Genomic DNA, 20,617 nt, shown 5'->3' on the forward strand with positions numbered 1-20,617 from the left:
GCGCCTCCTTCAGCCCCGTTGAGAAGGGGGTAAAACCCCCACGGTTGTTTTTACTTTTCACGTCCGCGCCGGCGCTTTTAGAGCAAAGTCCTTTCCTCAGCGCGGAAGATCCGGGGCTAAGAGGCTGTATCCGCCCCTCCCGCTTGGGGGAGCCAGGAGCTCCGGGGAGGGGGGGGGGGGAGGTTTCTGGCTAACTGCGAATCTCCCGCAAATGCTTCTTTCAAAGCCCGTCCGGCAAATCCCGGCCTTGGCGCGTCCGGCGGGTGGTGGAACCGGTGGGATCTGTAGCTTTCTTCAAATGCCCAAAGCAGGGACATGGAAAGCAGTGTCCTTGGAACACACAATGTAGTCCAGGCCTTATCTAAACTCCCGCGGTTCCCAAACTGAGGCCTTTAAGGCTTTCGCTAACGGTCCCTGATCAGTACGGGCTTAAACTGTAAGTTCTTCACCTTTTTCCCACACAGCCCCAAACGGCGTGTGCACAAATGCGCCCAAACCAGCAGCCCTGCAGGCACAGGTGTGTGAACACACACACACACACACACACAGACACAGAGACACACACACAGACACTCAGAGACACACGCACACAGAGACACACACAGAGACATAGACACACACACACACAGACACTCAGAGACACACACAGAGACACACACACACAGACACACACAGACACTCAGAGACACACACACAGACACTCAGAGACACACACAGAGACACAGACACACACACACACAGACACTCAGAGACACACGCGCACACAGAGACACACACACAGAGACATAGACACACACACACACAGACACTCAGAGACACACACAGAGACACAGAGACACAGACACACAGACACACACAGACACACACAGACACACAGACACAGACACACACACACACACAGACACTCAGAGACACACACAGAGACACAGACACACAGACACACACCTTTATGTTTCTGTATCTGCTGGGCTTCCTGCTAAAACTTAGAGCTCAGCTGAGAAGTCAGAGCTTTTTTAAAGCTTTTCAAGGACACTCAGGGATTTAAGGCAGGGAGGTTTTCTACCCCTTTGAACAATCAACCCAAAGGCCAGTTGGGCTGCCCGGTGCTGGGGGAAGGGCCACTTGTGTAAGCATCCGGGAGGGCAGTGGGGACCCGGCTCTGAAGAACTTTTCAACAGGAAGCCCAGAGCTGTTCTGGGAGTCCCACAGATTTCCTGAGTGGGGGTGCAATGAAGATGAGTGAACTTAAGCCCTGTGGGGACCTGTGATGACCGCGTATTTAAAATCAGCCAGTCAGGAATTCAGGTTAAGGGAAAAATCTTCAATCTTTATTCTTAGTAGAGGTGAGGGAGGATTGCGATAGCAATATGGGCAGCTGCGACAGAAAGCCAGCTAGCAGAGGGGGATCAGAGATGAAAGGCCATCTCGATAGCAATGTGAGCAGCTGTGTCAAGACGCCAGCCAGCAGTCTCTCCTTTCCCTTCCTTTTCCACTCCCCTGCCTCCACCCACCAGAATCGTCATTTCCTATACAACACATCAGGACTTGCACAAAGAGTGGGCAGGGGCCATTCTTTCTCCAAGCTTATATATTAATAGAGTATGGTCCAATTACTATTTAGCCTCATGTGCTTGGGACCTCAGTGTATCAACTCAAGCCTCAGCCCATTACATCTCCCGCTTTCTTTTGTTTTAGAACACAGGTGGTCATGCCATCCCTGACTCCTCAGGGAGGTCAGAGTCCCCAAGGAGAGGTGATCACAACCTCCCTGAGTTCTCAGGAAAAGAGGTGAAAGCCCCAAAATTAGGTGATTGTGCCCTCTCTGACATCTCAGGAAGGGAGATGAAAAGCACCAAAGGGAAGTGGGGATTTCTAGTGGGTCTCTGGGCTGAAGGGTCTTATTAGAAACAGGTATGCACAAACCCATCAGCATGAGAGGTATTACACAAGCACATAGCAATAATGCAGAGGCTATTAGTGATGACTTTCCCCACAGTCAGTGCAGACTCGATGTGGTGTAACAAACATGAATTGTACACCCAAGTAATGGTATAACAAACAATATAAATCAACATGGTGTTGTAAAAGATTGCCAGAAGTCCTAGAAGAAGAGTATGTAAACAGCAGTCACACATATGCCTTCTTCAGCAGCCAAGATATATTCTAAAACCAATCTATTGTCCATTGCTTCACATGTCAGGGACTCCAATGATCCCCCCCACGTTTTTGAAGTCCAGCAAAAGTCTTTTTTATGTGTTAGGGAATCCAATGATTCCAGCAGATTTATATAGACAGTGAGCATAGGTCAGTCAGCTGTTACAGCTGCTGTCCAGTATATTCCTGGATTTTGTGGTCTGGAGTCAGAATCTGGATGACTATCATCAGGTTGCTTATTAGAATTCTGTATGCATAAACCTGATGCTACTACTTCTCCTGGGTGATAAGTCACACATTGACTACCTGTATTAGTGACTGGGATATTATCTATACATTCCCCAGTTTCCCACATCAGTGTGTGGATGGACACTGTTTTGTACGTATAAAAAGGAGGTGAAATGGTCAAGCCTACTGTGCCTGGAAGTAGGGGATCCTTAGGCTGGAGAGGAATAGATTTCACCTCTCCAAGGGGTATCTCAGTTGTCCCAGCTGCATACAGCTCTATTCTCCCCAATTGTAATTCCTTTTTCCCATCAGGGTGCTTCCTGGCTGATTGATTGTGTAATCCCCTTCTCCCATCTTGACTATTTTGTTGGGCTTGTATCCTACAGAGCTCACTATATTCAGAAAGCCACAAGTAGTTTTGTCCAGGTTCTAGGCATATCCTTGTTATAGATTTCCAGTCATTAGGGGTCAAGATTTCAAAAGCCAAATTCTGTAATAACATCTTAACATAAGCTGATGTAGCCCCATAAAGAGTGCAAGCCTTTTTCAGGTCTTTGAGGATTTCTATATCAAAAGGAGCATATCTTCTACTTTTTTTTTTTTTTTTGACCTGAAGAATTAAACTTGAATTACAGGAAAAATGTGGTGTTGAAATTCCAATATATTTCTCCCTTCCGCTTTGGCCTTAATTAGTCCCTTTTGCAATCTACTCAAAGGAGCAGCTGGACGATGGGGGGGAGGTGCTGGATGCTGGGGGGGAGGTGCTGGTGCTCTCACTGCCCCCCCCCACTACCCCTCCTCCCTCCATCCCAGAGGGTGGAGTTGATGGAGGAGAGTCAATTACCTGCTCCTTAGGTGGGGCTGAAGCTGCCTCAGATTCACCCCACCCTTAAGCCTCACTTAAGTCTCCATGCCCTGTGGGGATATGGCCATTAATCTGTTCTTTGTCTTCCTCCTTTATCTCAGGCTTCCCCATTTGGCTAGAGTTTTTTCTTTTTCTCCTAGAACTTATACAGTTTCTTAAGCCAACTGTATGATATTGTATAAATAGAATGACTCAATGGAAACTGAATGAGGACTGTTTTTGTTGTAATATGCGGAGAGCTGTTGACCAATCAATGCCCAATTATCTGGAGAGATTTGCTCTTCCTCTAAGAACCAAGGGGAGGTGCGTTTCAATGTACCCAGAAGTCTAGCTGTCTATTCCCAAGTTATAAGTAGCCCTTGATCTTCTGTCAGGTCAAGCAGGCTTTCTATAGCGCCACTCCTGGGTGGGGGTGGGGGTGGGGGCTTGGGATGGGTAATGGAGAATCTTTAGCTAGGATTTGTCCCATTACAACCAAAAAAGGTTACTAGTTTAGTCTTTAAGAAATAGACTTGTTTGTCTATAACATTACTCACCTAAGTTCCTGGTCACTGGAGACTTCTTCAGTGTAAGTAGGGTCCTCGGTTCCCACGCTTGGGCACCAAGTGTGATAACCATGTATTTAAAATCAGCCAGAGTCAGGAATTCAGGTTAAGGGGGAAATCTTCAATCTTTATTCTCAGTAGAAGTGAGGGGGGATTGCGATAGCAATATGGGCAAGAAGGATTGCGATAGCAATATGGGCAGCTGCGACAGGAAGCCAGCTAGCAGAGGGGGATCGGAGGTGAAGGGCCATGATAGTAATGTGAGCAGCTGTATCAAGACGCCAGCCAGCAGTCTCTCCTTCCCCTTCCCTTTCCACTCCCCTGCCTCCACCCACCAAAATCGTCATTTCCTATACAACACATCAGGACTTACACAAAGAGTGGGCGGGGCCATTCTTTCTCCAAGCTTATATATTACTAGAGTATGGTCCAATTACTATTTAGCCTCACGTGCTTGGGACCTCAGTGCAGCAACTCGAGCCTCAGCCCATGACAGGGATCAATTCCCTGTAGCTGAGATTTTTTGTTTTATTTATTTCTTTTCAAATCCCATGCAGTTCCTCAAGTCTTTCCAGATACTTTCCTGGAGAGCTCCCATGAGAGGAGGAGACTCAGAGGTTGATGAAGTACTTTCTGCCTCAAATGCTACTGGGTTAGGAAAAGGACTCAGGATCCCCCCAAAAAGAGTTGTGATCTAAAGGCTGTCACTGTGCTTGAGAAAACTCACATTGAAATGGACTGGACAGTGGTTATTTGGCTAAAGGAAATTTAGTATTTTATGACGAGGACCACTAAGAAAAACAAGATTATTTGAAAACCACAATTAATGCTCCATGAGTTATGTTTTCCCCTAAACCAGCCTCCTACAGGGAAAGGGTGAAGGATTACCAATTGGGAGTCACCAAGTGGTTCAAAAACACCTTGAGAAATGACAATCTAAACAGACTAAATCACTGCAGAAAGCAGGTGTCGGAAATTCATTTTCTTGAAGTCTCCTTAATGCACACTCGGTTATTTGAACTAGTCTTAAATGTGGGAACAGGGAACTCTCCTGCAGGCCCCCAAGTACTGTCACCAATCCCATAACATTCCAAGGAAGTCTCTAAAGTTTTCCTCTTCATCCATGTTGAAGGGAGGAGACAATTCAGGCTTGGACAATTACACAAAGAAGGGCAGAAGATACAAAGGGATTTTTTTTTAAAAGAAAAGATCACATCATTTCCATGTATAACAATACCTGCACCTCCTCCACCCCATCCTCCTCTCCCACATCTGGACTGATGTTAACTAGCTGCTTTTTATCGAGCAGGACATGCTTCCTAGAGGCAAGAAACCCTCTGTCACATGCATTATACAGTATCTGGAATGATTATTTTTTATTAATTAAGGTTTTACACATGCATACACACACATATATATAAGTACTCTTAATGCCGGAGTCTGTCAGATCACAGCCAGAGCCAGGAAGAGTTTGGCTCCTGCAAGGCTGTCACCGGGTGGGTCCCATCATCCCCAGAGTCGATCACAACCCCAGGGGTACGGCCAGAGGCAGGGAGGCAGCCAGGCGGGATGGCAGTGAACGAGGCAGGGGGCTGAAGGTCTCAAACATGATCTGTGTCATCCTTTCTTTCCTTTGGGCCAGGGGGCTTCTGTGAGCAGCTCAGGGGGCTCTTTGGTGGTCTCATGGAATACATTATAGAAATCATGGCCCGAGCTCTCCTCGCCCCTTCAGTTGGTGATTATTCCCTGTTCACTGGAGTATTTTGGGGTTAGAACTCCTCCCTGGCCCTCAGCCTAATCCCTCACTGAGACTTCTTCCCAGCCCTCACCCACCATGACACCCTTGTCCTGTCCGGCAGGACATCAACAGTGGGTCATCAAGTGGAGCCGGGGCCGAGGAGGAGCAAAGGCTCTGTAAGACAACAGTCTGTAAAGCACGCTGTGCTTGGGAACAGGATCGGAGAGACAGAGAGGCAACTCAAGATTTAAGATGGTGAATGTCTGTTTAATGAATGAAGAGAGTTTAATTAAATAGGATTTCTGAGTGGGGGGTTACAATGAGAAGAATGTCGGACCATAGGTGTGGCAGAAATCCTGTTATCTAGATCTTGGGCGGAGATGACCGATTTCTTGGGACACACATTATCTAATCTCAGGAATTTAGGGTGTTTTCTACTCTTCTTAGCTCTTTGTCTCCTGCGTCCAAGGACATGGCCTCTGGCGGTGTTCAAGGACATGGTCTCTTGGCATATCCTCAAGAGCATGGTTTCTGGCATATCCCCCTTTATTTATTTATGGGTGGGAGGCCTGTCTTAGGCTACGTGGCCGGCATCCATATTCAGTACCCAAGTAATCCGATCTTAAAAGGCCAGAAAAGGGCAGGACCCCTGTCTTAGGCTATGTGGGCGGCATCCGTCCCAGCACCCCAGCATCAAACTTCCGGCTTGTGCTTCTGGAAAACGGGCCCACAATAATCCCATCATTGGGTATTCCTGCAGCCAGAGGGTATGATGATCCTGAAATATGGGGCCACAATAATCCCGTCATTGGCTCACCCACAGCTTATCTACTGAATGTGGGGGAGCAATACCTGAGACCAGACCTTGTATGGATATGAGGAGGGGGTGGGGCAAAAGTGCTTAAGGCAAAGTGAATAGGAGCTAAGAGTTCCCATTCTTTCAGGTATTTTGAAAAAATATAAATCCCAAGAGCAAATCCCAAGTCTATACATAACAGACTAATACAGTAGCATCTCCTTAAAAACCCTCAAAACATATCAGCAATAATTACATAGTTTTAACAAATCCATATCAAATCTTAAACACACAGTAATAGATGATCCAGGCAAGGTTTAACAGTCAGTCATCAACCATTCCCAAAGTCCCTCATATCAGTCCAAAGTACAGTCGATGCAGGATCAAGTCCATGGTCTCATTCTAAAACTGCTGCTTCAGGCTGTGAAGTGATAGGAGGCTCTCATTCCTTGCAGAGTGGGTGTGTCATGCTGGCAATCAAAGCTGATCAAAGCTGATCCAGGTTCCAGAAGCAAACCAATCTGTAATTTGACCAAAATCTAGAACAAAAACACAAATCTAACACATAAAGATTGGATCAGTCTCAGATAGAAAGACTCAGTTCACCAGACTGTTGCAAAATATGAGGAGGCCAGAATGGATTGGCCAGCAGTTTCCTATGTGACGAGACGAGTTTGCTTTACAGGCCAAGCAAACGGCTGCAGTCTTACAGACCTCTGTTAATTGTCCACTTATCATGTAGAAACCTTAAAGGAACAAAACACAAATATCCAGTAACAGACGGATGACTAGGCAAAATAGTTGCCCAAGCATTTAGGATACAATGATTACATATGACCAGATTGAAAATAGCAAGGCTTGACATAATTGAATTGCATTAACAGTTCTACTGACCATTGCTCTGATCAGAGAGAGATCAGTTACAGAAGGAAAAATTCAAGAACATAACTATAATATAACATAAGCAGTTGAGTTTTAACAGCTTATCAATCAATTGTCCCAGTAACTGTCACAGGGTGGAGCTTTAAAACTCCCAAATAGCATTAGCTAATTAACTCTAAGCCCAAAAACTCCAATAACAGTTGTCATCAAATTTCGGATAAATCTTAAACAGTTACCATAACCTTACAGTAATAACAGAAAGAAATTTTGTCTCAGTAAGTTCACAACTTAGAACAATTATCATATCTAGGTAGATGTTACATGAGTGAACTTTATTCATACAAATCATTTTGCTTTTAAAATACCCAATACATAGAAAAATATCCCAAATTGCATATTGTCCATAACAAAAACATTTTCAAAAGGACAAAGAAAAAACTTATGTCCAGAGGCCCTTTAAATAACCTCAGGATGACCCAATACAATCAATTTAAACTTATACAAAACACCCAATTCCACATAAAAGAATTCAAGGGTTTTTTAACATAGCAATTAAACTTTTAGAAATACTCATACCAAAGTATGGATCACATTTATGACCATATTCCTCAACCAAGAAACTTATCAAAAAACAAGTATTCAATCAATTTAACCTAAAAGTATGTTCTTAAAAATCAGTTAGCTGCACTGCCGCAATCAGATAAGAAAAAAAACGGCAGGAACACACTTAGAGAGGAGAGGGGAGGAGAGAATTCCACATGGCCACCCTCTTTCCCACTCCTGCCCCCTAGAAAAAACTTCCCTCAGGTTCCCCACTCAATTTCCTACATGGGGATCCTTTTCAAGATTTAACCCATCATTTCCCAATATCAGGTTTCTTCCCAAATCCACCCATTTCCAACTTTCTCTTTCCCTCTGACTACATACTTAAACAATCTCCTTAAAGAACTTTCCTTCCCAGATGCTCCTTTGGTAAAGTAGCAGAAGGCAGTGGGGGTGGGTGACTCCTTCCCCCACCTCTTCACCTACTCCCAAAAGTCTTTCTTTCACCTTTCTAATACCATTCGAACCTTTAATTTCCCTTGCAAATCAGTCCTTCCTAAATCACCTGCATTCCTCTTTCCTTATCCCTTCAAAAACCTGTAAGATTCACCCAAATAGTGAATAATAAACCTCCAAAAACCCACACATGTTCAGTAGAGCTGGATTTAAAGTATAACTTATGTTAACAAATTTCAGAAGGTAACAAACTGAATCAAACTAATACAGCTGTTTTTAAAAGTTTTTTCTTCTACCACATTTCTTCTAACAGCGATTAGCATCTTATCTCTAGAGCTTTTTATTGCCCAGGCCAGGCTAAGCTTGAATTTTATTGCTCTTTACTCTAGTAGGCTTTTCCTTAAAGAAATGCAAATTATCCTTAATCATTGTTCTTAAAACTTAACAAAGCTTTTAAATCAGCAAAAACAGATTAGGGGCTTTTTCCAGGATTCCCCACCCTCAGAGAGAAGTTTTGTTTCGCCTTGAATTCCCTTTTTTCTTTTTTCTTTTTTCTTTTTTTTTTCCTTTTCTTTTCTCTCCCTTTTCTCCCAGGCTGCTGCAGTCAGCCAGAGAAGGAAGAGAGAGAAAGATTTTTCAAACTTCTTGATATTTTCTAAGCCTGCAACACAGAGGCTGAATTCTTATCTCTTACAAGCTTATTTTAACTTTTAACACAGACACACACAGACAAACATGGAGCTCCAATTTACTATGCACAGTTGCAACGTTGTTTTCCAACCAACAACATAACAGACAAACCACACAGAACATAGAACATATATCACACAGACTACACAGTTATACAGATTCCATGACATTCAAGATTTTTTAAAGCATGAGAACAACAATTTTCTCAATCGTTGACACCATGTCTGTTTCAGGAGCTGTTCATTGAACTTGAGTGTTTCGATTTTCTCTTCAGGTTCCAAGGTGTCTTGGTCTCGTAACTGATGATAAAAGATGTGTCTTTTTGTGATCGCAGAATCTACTTGAGATTTAACGAAAGTGGTTAGTTTATTAAAGGCCCAAGGGCCAAAAGAAAGGAGGAGAAGGAGTCCCACAAGAGGGCCGAGAATACTAGGGAGAAAAGTGGATAGCAAGGGGGAAGTGGAGAACCAGTTCTTATACCAGGATTCATTTTTAACTCTTTCTGTTTTCTTTTTTCCAGACTGTCCCTAACTTTTTGTAGGCTGTTTTCAACAAGGCCAAGTTTATCTGAATAAAAGCAGCATTCCTCCTTGAGGGCTGCACAAAGACCTCCTTGTTGTAAGAAGAGAAGGTCTAAGCCTCTTCTGTTTTGCAGGGCGACTTCAGCTAAGGATGCTACTGAGTCTTTAAGGTGTTTAAGTCCTGCTTGCAATTCCTGTAAATCCTTATCTATAGCAGCGCTCAATTGGGAATATTGTTTGTCATTTTGTATGAGGGAGGCTATACCCGTCCCCGTTCCTACCGCTCCTAGGCCAAGGAGGACGGTCAGGGTTAATGCAGTAAGGGGTTCCCTCCTGGTCCTAAAATTGCCAGTACTTTTTCTTTCCCAGATATCAAGGAAATCATCGGCCTGGTGTATATTAATATGAGGGAAGAGAAAGACAGAAACGCAGTAATCGCGCTTTTTGATAAAAGATCGGGCATCCAGAAATGTAGTAAGGCCAGCAGAGCAGGCAAAATAAGAGCCGTCAGGAGCGGCCACATATTGCCACGTCAGGTTGACAGGTATGGTGTGGTTGCAAACGCCTTCAAGCTGTTTGGGAGGAAGCATGTTAGGTCCTAGGAGACAATTTCCAATGAATTGATCAAACTGTTCTGTTAGCCCAGTGGGGTCTTCTATCAAGGAGCTCATTTCCTTCTTAAAGGCCCTGACTTCTGTGGTGCTCAGGGGAGCGTTCACAAATCGTATACCTCCCTGGGCCGAAGGAACCTCTCTTAAGAGATATAATTTAGGACTTGGGGTTTTAGTTCCCGGCAAAGGATAATTTCGGATATCTCTTTGAATTTGATCTAATTCCTTCCTTAAAGAGGAGAATGACTCTTTTTGGAGTCCAGGTGGGGTCAATCGAATTAAATCCTCCCATGCCCTGAGGGGCCCAGGAGAAGCTGATGGGATTAAGTCCTCACCTTCCCTTTCCTAAAACCATGGCTTCTTCTGGGGGTGGGGATAAGTATGGAGGAGGGAGAGATAACAATGGGTCCCATTGCTGGGTCTTTAAAGTTTCCTCCTTCGTGTCCTTTTCTTTGAATTTGATCTAATTCCTTCCTTAAAGAGGAGAATGACTCTTTTTGGAGTCCAGGTGGGGTCAATCGAATTAAATCCTCCCATGCCCTGAGGGGCCCAGGAGAAGCTGATGGGATTAAGTCCTCACCTTCCCTTTCCTAAAACCATGGCTTCTTCTGGGGGTGGGGATAAGTATGGAGGAGGGAGAGATAACAATGGGTCCCATTGCTGGGTCTTTAAAGTTTCCTCCTTCGTGTCCTTTACACTTGGACTCTTACTCAACATTATAGAAGCCCCGGAAAGCCATAGTCCTGTATATAGAACCTCCTCTGGATTAACAGGTTCTTTGTTAATAACACACAAATTCAGTATTTGGCACACCCAATTTTCAAGGGAGCCAAATTTAGGCCAAATAGTGCCTCCACCAATGTCTTTGTCACCCCAGACAAAGCAGCAATACCTATCATCTTTTTCTTGCTTTTTCCTTTATATTTTGGCAGTTTGTTCCAATTACTTAATTTGTTTCCCAAGGGACTATCTACCGGTATTCTCTGATCATTTTTCTCATTTCTCTCCGCGAGGGCTGGCTGGGACTGGGCCACACCCATTGAATTTGGACGGAATCTAAATTCCAAAAACACCCAAACACGCCAGTTGTCGCCAATTGACTCCAGTCACCCTAGAAGGCCTAGCCAAGCCTACCTGTCCAGACCTAGAGTTTAAGACTTAGGGCCTCACAGTGTCCTATGAGCGACAAATCCCCCCAAGACTGCCAAGGGTCTCCTAGCGAGCTCAAATTAGCCCGGGCATTTGAGCCGCAAGTCAGGGGCCTAGCCCTGCCTTTCATCAACATACAGTGTAAAAGGCCGGTCATCTTTCTCAAAAGGCAAGGTGGGAGTGGCCCCAAGTACTTGGGCGAAGTAAACCTTTAGATAAAGAAACTCTAGCCCCAGGAAATAAAAAAGCTTAGCAGCAACCATAGTGTGGCCACAAATTAAAATAGTTATTTAAGGCAGTTTTACTTCTGGTCTGTGCAATCACACCTGAACTCAAAACTCCCAGCAAATATTAGCTGCAGTCCCAAAGGATTTTATCTTCTACATCAGTTATCATTAATCAAGGACTTCAGATAAAATCTAGTTCAAGAATCACAGTAAAGGGTTTACAGCTTATACAGCTATCTTTCTTATCTAAGTAGACAGTTTTAAATTTAACATTACACAGATCTTGAAGTTCACAAGTAACTGAACCAAACTTCATATAACTTATTGCCCAACAGAGATGACAAATTTTAAGGCATAACTCAGTTACAAATTACCCAATACCTCTAGAAAACACACCATCTAAGTAGGAAGGTAAACTATCCCATCTTAGTCCCTCAGCATCTCAAATGGGGGAGGGAAAACAGGGAACAAGTCTAGAGAACATAGAAAAGCACAAGGGAAAGACAGACTTCTTTCCTAAGGGTATTCACCGAATTCTTAAATGGCTTCAGTTTCTCTCATTTACTCATTTCTTGCTGCAGTCAAGGAATGAGGGGAGAAAAGAAATAAAAAGCCATCTTCCAAAGAATTTAATTTGCCTTAACCTGAAATTTTATTCCCAGCCATCATTGCAAAGGTCTTTCTTGAAGCTGCAACCTGGCCAGGGTTGGAGCCCAGGAAAAAACCCTTTGTTGGCAGGGACATAGAATGCCAATCCAGAAAAGAATAGAACCAGAACCGAGTGTGCTAAGAGCAAAAGGTCTTAGGACTGAGAAAATTAGGAGCAAAAGAGTTCCCACCTGTAGGGTTAGGTAGGAAAGTGTGAGACATACAGACCTAGCCTGCATTACCTAGGTTATCTCTCCACAAGCAGTTAAGAAATAGTTTTAAGTAGTGCCCTGAGGCTAAGAAAAAAACCGAGAGCAGTTTAAAATCCCATCTTTGTAGACAGCCTTGTGAGCGTGCAAAAGCGTAATTCTGAGGCTTCTACAGACGCAGGATGACCAAATCAGGGAAACTGAGTCCCGTTTAAATGTATAGGACGAGCACACGTCCTGAGGGCTAGAAGCTGCGGCTTTAAGAGCCAGGTAAAGGTCTGGAAGGGGCACGGCTCACTTGTCCAAATTGCTAGCAAATTTTTGTTTTAAAAGTTGGTGACAACCTTTCCGGAGATTTGAGAAGATTTAGATTAAGTCCCCAATCTCCCCACTGTACAGTAACCCCAATAAGGGGACAGGACAGAAGCATTTAAATGGCAGGTTGCCAAGCCACATGGGAGAGGTCCGAACCAGGCCTCGAGTTCTACACTCCCCACTCCATGGAAGAAGGGGGAGGAATGGCCAGAACGAGGGTTGGGGAGGAAGAGATGCCATCTTACCCAGCGCAGTGCGTCTTGAATGGCGAGGGCTCCTCTGGCGATTCCATGCTGGAACTTGAAGGCAGGGCAGCTCATCTAAGCCCCCAAATCTTGCTGGGAGAGCAAAACCTGAAGGGAAGACCGCTTACCCCTGCCAGGGAGTAGCTGCCGTGGGCAGAGACATTCTCTAAACTCACCCCAATTTAGTGACCTTTCTCCTCGTGGCTACAGCCTGACCATTAAAGACTCCATTGCATTTAACAGTGGCGTGGGAGAGGGGCTCAAACACAGCTCCTCTTACGTTTCTCCGGCTATCTCCCCAGAACAGAGCAAAGAGAGCGCTGGCCTGGGACCCCCAAAAGGAGTGGGGTCCCCAGAACGGCCACATGACCACTCTTTGGTCTGGGGTGGTGTTAAAGAGACACTTCCTCTCGTGTCTCAACAGTTCCTGCTGGAGAGCAGGACTATCTGGTGACAGAAAAAAAAGATTAGAAATGCATTGATATGCAAAGGAAGGGCCTTTCTCTTTCCAAAGGATTTGGACAGAGGGAGTTTCTTCAAGCAAAGCATCTGCCCCAGGACAGACTTTAGAGGCAGGGGAGTGTCTAGATCAAAATAGCAGCCTTTTCACCTGAAATGGAAGTAGAGTGAGACGGGACACAGATATTCTCCCCACCACCTTTAGAGATAGAGTGAGACCAAAGAAAGAACGCAGATTCTTCCCGGAAGAATACTGCCTGAACAGCTCAAAACCCAGATTGGTTCTGAGTGTGCCCCAAATGTTGAGGTCTAGCTTTGGGGTACCTAAACGAAATTAGGGTTAAGGTCTAGTGGCAGGTTTGGGGTATTTCAAGCGAAAAGGATCTATGGACTGCGCAACATATTTTCTTTGGAAAGGGGCCACTGGTCAAACCAGACTGGAGTGTTTTGATCTTGTCCGCCTGCAGGCTGGGCGGACCAGTGGCCCTTATAAAAAATGGTTCTGAAAACCAAGGCCAGCACGGCCATGGTGTGGCTGTACTTGTAAAGGCTGATTGATACCTTGGTTATTTTTCCCTAATCCTTGTTGAGGGAGAAAACCCTGGCTTAGCATTCGTCTTGTGACTACAGAATTGGGGCTGCACATAATAATACCCATTTGTGAGAGAATCTCTCTTCCCCATAGGTTAATAGGTAGATTAGGAACTATGTAAGGGTGGACAGTGCCCCAATTTCCCTCAGCGTCTTCCCAAGTTATCTGAGGACCCGGGGGTAATTGCCGAACCTTGCCGTTGTTAGAGGCAATGACTTCATTAATTAATGCCCAGAGGGGGAAAACATTTACAACATTCAGCCCTTCTTGTTTTAGGTCTCGGCCAACCTTCTGCCATTTCCCGGGGTGTATTTCAGGGCCATTTACAATAAACCAAGGACAGACCTTATCTATGTATATAAAGAATTTTATAAGGTCCTTCTTTTTTACTTTTATGCCTCTTTCCTTAAGATTTCCTTTAAGATCTTTAAGGAATATTTGTTCTTTAGATAAATACGATCCCATAGTACCGACAATCGCGAAAACTTACCTCTACCCTTACGGGGTTCCGTAGAGACCGTGAGTTTTCTCGCGGAATGCTCGGGAGCGATGTCGGGCCGAGGTCCACTTCGAGGCCCACGTTGGGCGCCAGTTGTCCTGTCCGGCAGGACATCAACAGTGAGTAATCGAGTGGAGCCGGGGCCGAGGAGGAGCAAAGGCTCTGTAAGACAACAGTCTGTAAAGCACGCTGTGCTTGGGAACAGGATCGGAGAGACAGAGAGGCAACTCAAGATTTAAGATGGTGAATGTCTCTGTTTAATGAATGAAGAGGGTTTAATTAAATAGGATTTCTGAGTGGGGGGTTACAATGAGAAGAATGTCGGACCATAGGTGTGGCAGAAATCCTGTTATCTAGATCTTGAGCGGAGATGACGATTTCTTGGGACACACATTATCTAATCTCAGGAATTTAGGGTGTTTTCTACTCTTCTTAGCTCTTTGTCTCCTGCGTCCAAGGACATGGCCTCTGGCGGTGTTCAAGGACATAGTCTCTTGGCATATCCTCAAGAGCATGGTCTCTGGCACACCCTGATGTCTAGGGTGCCCACAATGGAAGCAGAGATGCCCAGGGGCACTGCCTCCTGTACGTGCCGACTCTGCCCATTCGGGAGCCAGGGTCAGCAGTTGGAGAGCAACATCCTCACCCATGGGGAGCCTGGAAGGGCCAAGTTAAAACCCTGCAGGGAGAAGTGGAAGGCACCTCCAGGGAGGGAAAGGCAAGGGCAAGCCTGGAGAAAGGGCGCTGGGCTCTCTGAGGACCTGGAAGGGCACCTTGGAGAAGGAAAGCCTGGCATGGGAAAGCTCTGCTGCTGCCTCCTGAGGGACTGTCAGTCCGCTCTCACAAGGGTCCCTCTCCTGCCTTTGGGGGGACCGTTTCGTTCTCAGTCCCCTGTTCCTCAGGAGTTAAGCTGGGCCCCCGAGCGCTCCATCCCCACAGGGGCCATTTCTGTTCTCTGCCAGGCTGCTTTTTGCTGTTTCCTGTTGGGGGCGTCAGCCTGCTGACGCCAGGGGGTGTCTGAACACTTACCCACAATTATCGTCACCTCTACGGCCTTCGGAAGACGGACGTCTCTGGATACGACAGAGCAGTCTGACACCCCTTATTCAGATAAAGAAGTTTTATTGCTTAGTTACATCATCTTGTCTCTCCTGACTCTCTCTCCCTCTGCTGTCCTGTTCTTATACCGCTCTCGGCTCCCTTGCCAACGTGCCCCAACAAGTATGTGTTTAGCTTGTGTATCCAGGACCCCGACTCCTGACCCGGTGGGAGCGATCTCGGTCTGGTGCCTGCTCGATGCCTGCGCTGGCGTCTCTCCAGGGTGTGACCCAGACCTCTAGCCAGTGAGGCAGAACTCACACCCGGGCCCTCAACATCCATTCCCGAGTGAGCTGACTCAGACCCAAGCAGCCAAAGACCACAAGGGGCAAGTTTGCACGGACTTGTTGCCTGTGCATGGGGCATTGTGTGCAAGGTACACGATGAAGGGTCTCAAAATTAATGCAGACTCTTTTTGTTCTATTCCTAGCCTTCTTGTGGCTAGGTTCCCTAGCAGTTTCCAACCCTGAGTAGTTCTTACTAAGTACTGACCACCTCAGGGAGGGCTTTGGAGTAAGTGACCTCGAGTCACTCCTCCCATCTTCCTTGGTCCTTCTCATGCCCAATTCCCTCTGTTGTCCAAGACCTTTCTTCCTCAGTGTTCTGCCATAACTGTAGATCTGGTTCTGGGATCTCAGTCCCAGAATATAGGGAGAGTGTGGGGGTAAAGGGCACAGGGCTCTGCTGTGGATGGGAGCACTAACTTAGAGGGGGAAGGGCACAGGGAAGCTCCTGAGGTCCCCCTCCCCATTTCAGAGAGGAGGTGAGGGAGACAGACTTGTTCCTTGCCCAGAGTTACAGAGTATGAAGCATCAGAGCCAGGATGGGGCTGCAAGTATTGCCTGATCCAGTTCCCTGTTCATTCAAGTAACGGCTTTCTTCAGAATATCAATTAGACTCAAATGTCCTCATGTTCTAGCAACTGACTTTACTCTGAGACCAGGGACCCAAGGAAAGATAAAACATAAAAACAGCCAGGATTTCCATAGTGATTTCATGTTTGCAAAGTGTTTCATAATTACTGTCCAATGTAATCCTCATCCCCACCCCGGGAAGCAGATGCCCTTGTTCTCCCCATTCTACAGATGGGGAAACTTGGGCAGGACCAGGTTACATGACAGACCTACATACAATATACAGCCTGAAAGGGCCAGAGAAGAAACTGGAACTCGGCCCTTGGGGATTCAAACGCAACATTTAATCCAGGGCGCCACCGAGTGGCTTACAGATTATAGAATTTCATGTCTGGTTAGCAAAGCATTTTTACAAGGATATTTTGTGGCAGAAACCACAGAAAACAAAGCAAACACCAAGTAATTGGGGAATGGCTGAAGGAATCATAGTCTGTGACCGCAAGTACAATCGAGGAGCCCTGACGAACATTACGATTTCAGACAAAAACCATTACATGTACGGAGTTTTATGCACAGTGAGACAGATGACTTACTGGGGACCCCCCCTCAACCCTGCATCAGTATTAATCAGTGCATTATGATTTTATGGTAGCCAAGGACTGTTCCTGATTTTTCATTTAGTAATATTTAATAGTCATTTGATAGTAAGGACAAGAATGAGAAATTCACTATTGTAGGAATTATGTAGGAATGGACCTTCTGCTGGAGGCTTTGGGCAGATTTCAGGCTTGTATAATAGAAACTATTTCCATAACAGACACGAGGCCGACTTGTATAACTTCACTACTGTGAGAATGACAAGAACTCTGTCCATCCTGTTTCCCTTCAGGCCAACCTGTCATGGTGGAAAACCTCCAAGTTCTCCCTGAAATGTTCTTGGGGATGTGCGATCTGCACTTGCCCAACTCCAGGAATGGCTCATTCATCTCTTGAACACTAAAAGGCCCCATCTTCCCTGGCCCAAGCCAAGGGACATCATCCAGTTAATGACCATCTAGTCAGTGGATAGATTTCCAGCACTGGCCATCCTGAAACCATCTGGCCCTGAAGGTATCCATATTTTAGCCAAGGCATTTTACAGTAACCAATGAAATGCTGTTCTATTGATAGGATACTTGTATTCCTGTAACAGAGCCCTGAAAGAAGGAGCGCCTCAGATGGGAGAGCCAGGTCTGAGGTCTAGGAGAGAACCAGGCTCCTCTATTACAGGATTTGGGAGTCAGAACTCTGCCTCAGTTACTCCTGCAGGCTGTCCTCTGTGATTACCCTCCCTCATAACAGGATGGAAATTTGAGCTATTTTATGACTATTTCATTCTCTTCAAAGTCTAATGAAGGCTGGGCTGCAGAAGAAGGCCTTCCCTTGTGAATGAGAACCCCAAATTTCATCTCTAGTAGGATTTCTCCTGAGGAGAGTCAAGTATCAGCTCTCCAAGCATGGCCTTTATCCATCTTCCTTCCACTAGCAGTAAGGTTGTCTGCTGATCAACCTCTTCCAGGGAAAAGCACAGCCACATGAACCTATTTCTAAGACTTTTCAATGAATCCTCACAGAGAAAGTAAAATGATCTCTGCTTGAAAGCCTTCCCACATTGAATGCCCAAGAATCTGCTGCTCAGGTTGATCTCTGAATTCCATTTGAGTACCTTTCCTTATCCATGACAATGATCAGATTTTTCTCTTACATGAACTCTGAGGTGGGAAATAAGAGATTGGTGCTGGAAGGTATTACCATGTTGGTCATGTGCATAAGGTCTCCCTCAAGTGGGGACCCTCTTCTCTTAAATAGGCTCTAAATGATGAGATTTAATTTGGGGTACCCAAATGAAATTAGAGTTTCTGGAGATCAGGGTGTTAAATAAGGTCTAAATGAGGTCTAGTGGTGGCACAAGGGTAGGGAGTTCTGGGATTTCCTTCTGCCAGAAAAAGAGGCCCTTGTGAAGGAATTTACAGACCTGAAAATGTAGACTGATAAAAGAGGTTTATTATGGGGATTGGAAGTAAGGTTAAAGTCTGGTTAAAGTCTACTTAAGGAAATAGGTGAGGATAAAGAGAGGAGGGCACTGGAAATATTATTCCAGTGGGTAGAAAGTCCTTGGTTTGCCAGGCATGGAGCTGGCATGCTTGGACCCTCTGCAAAGAGAGGGTTTTAGTTTGGCCCTTTTATAATAGGGGGTTTTGGCAACAAGATGAAAGGGGCTTATGGGTCGAGTCCCAAGTTGGCTTCTCGATGGGTTTCAGCTTTGAGCTGGAATGTGAATTGGATTTAGTGGGTTTCAGGACAGAGCCTACCCCACCCAGATAACAAGGTGAAACTGTAGTGCTTGGGATGGAGTGCCCTTTTTGAGGCAGAGCTAAAGAAGGTTTTCTCCTTTAAGGATTTTTCAGAGTTTGGGGGTTCTCTTTTCAAGAATGATAACTCAAAGCTGTGCTATATTCAGCACACTCATGAGGTTTGGCTCCAGTATGGATTGTCTAAAAGCTAGAAAGATTCCAGCTCAGAATGAAATCATTTCACATTGAGTACATTGAAAACACTTCTCTCCAATGTGGCTACTGTGATATTGAGCAGGTCTATTTGTCCGAAAGCCTTCCCTCATTGAATTCATTTATAAGGTTTCTCTACCGTGTAGATTGTCTCATATACAGCCAGATGGGAACTCTTTGTGGAATCATTTCATGTTTATTATTATCATAATGCTCCTCCTTAGTGGGGATTCTCTGATATTTACCAATTTGGATTTGTAGCTGAATGCCTTTGCACATTAATTTTATTTATAAGGTTTCTCTGCAGTGTGGATTCTCTGATGTGTACTGGAAAGGACCTTTGCAGGAAATCCTTTCCTCACTGACTACATTCAAAACGTTTCTCTCCAGTGTGGGTTCTTTGATGTTCAATAAGGTTTGGTTTCACTTCTGGCAAAGGCCTTTCCACACTGAATACTTTCAAAAGGTTTCTTTCCAATATGAGTTCTCCGGTATCTAGGAAGACAGGCACTGAGTGTAAGAGCCTTTCCACATTGATTACATGCAAAAGGTTTCTTTCAAATGTGGATTCTTTGATGTGTAGCAAGGAGGGACTTGTTTGTAAAAGCCTTTTTATATTGACTACATTTAAAATATTTACCTCGAGGGTGATTTTCTGATGTCTGCCAAGAACTCTCTTGCATGTGAAAACCTTTCCACATCAATTACATTTATAAGGCTTTTCTCCTGTATGGATTCTCTGATGTTCTGTAAGCTTGTAATTATATATGAAAGCCTTTCCACATTGATTACATTCAAAAGGTTTCTCTCCAGTGTGGATTTTCTGATGTCTGCTAAGCCCTCCCTTGAATGTGAAAACCTTTCCACATTGAATACATTTAAAAGGTTTCTCTCCAGTGTGCATTTTCTGATGTCTGCTAAGACCTCCCTTCAATGTGAAAGCCTTTCCACATTGAATACATTTAAAAGGTTTCTCTCCAGTGTGGATTTTCTGATGTCTGCTAAGACCTCCCTTGAATGTGAAACCCTTTCCACATTGAATACATTTATAAGGCTTTTCTCCTGCATGGATACTCTGGTGTAAAGCAAGACTGGCTCTCTCTATGAAAGCCTTTCCACACTGATTACATTCAAAAGGTTTCTTGCCAGTGTGGATTCTCTGATGTATAAGAAGATAGGACCTATTTGTAAAAGACTTTCCACAATGATTACATTTAAAAGGCTTTTCTCCAGTGTGGATTCTTTGATGTGTAAAAAGACTGGAATAGAATTTGAAAGCCTTTCCACATTGAAGACATTTAAAAGGTTTCTCTTCAGAGTGGACTCTCCGATGTAAAGCAAGTCTTGAACTCAGTCTGAAAACCTTTCCACAGTGATTACATTTGAAAGGCTTTTCTCCAGTGTGGATTCTTTGATGTGTAACCAAACTGCAGGAGTATTTGAAAGTCTTTCCACACTGATTACATTTAAAAGGTTTCTCTTCAGTGTGGACTCTCTGATGTAAAGCAACATCTGAACTCTGTCTGAAAGCTTTTCCACACTGATTACATTTAAAAGGTTTTTCTTCAGTGTGGACTCTCTGATGTCTAGCAAGGCTTGAGTTGCTACTGTAAGCCTTTCCACATTGATTACATTTAAAAGGGTTCTCTCCTGTGTGCTTTCTGTGATGTAAAACAAGATGAATACGCTGTCTGAAAGTCTTTCCACAATGATTACATTTAAATGGTTTTTCTCCAGTGTGGATTCT

General features: G+C 44.7%; 1 protein-coding gene across 1 annotated transcript in view; it reads right to left on the minus strand.

Moving 5' to 3' along the window:
• Positions 1–20,617, minus strand: part of LOC127556780 (zinc finger protein 28 homolog) — a 100,472-nt gene that overhangs the window by 72,730 nt on the left and 7,125 nt on the right. The gene's annotated exons all lie outside the window — the stretch shown is intronic.

The sequence above is a fragment of the Antechinus flavipes genome, chromosome 3 (assembly GCF_016432865.1).
Source record: "Antechinus flavipes isolate AdamAnt ecotype Samford, QLD, Australia chromosome 3, AdamAnt_v2, whole genome shotgun sequence".
NCBI lineage: Eukaryota > Metazoa > Chordata > Mammalia > Dasyuromorphia > Dasyuridae > Antechinus > Antechinus flavipes.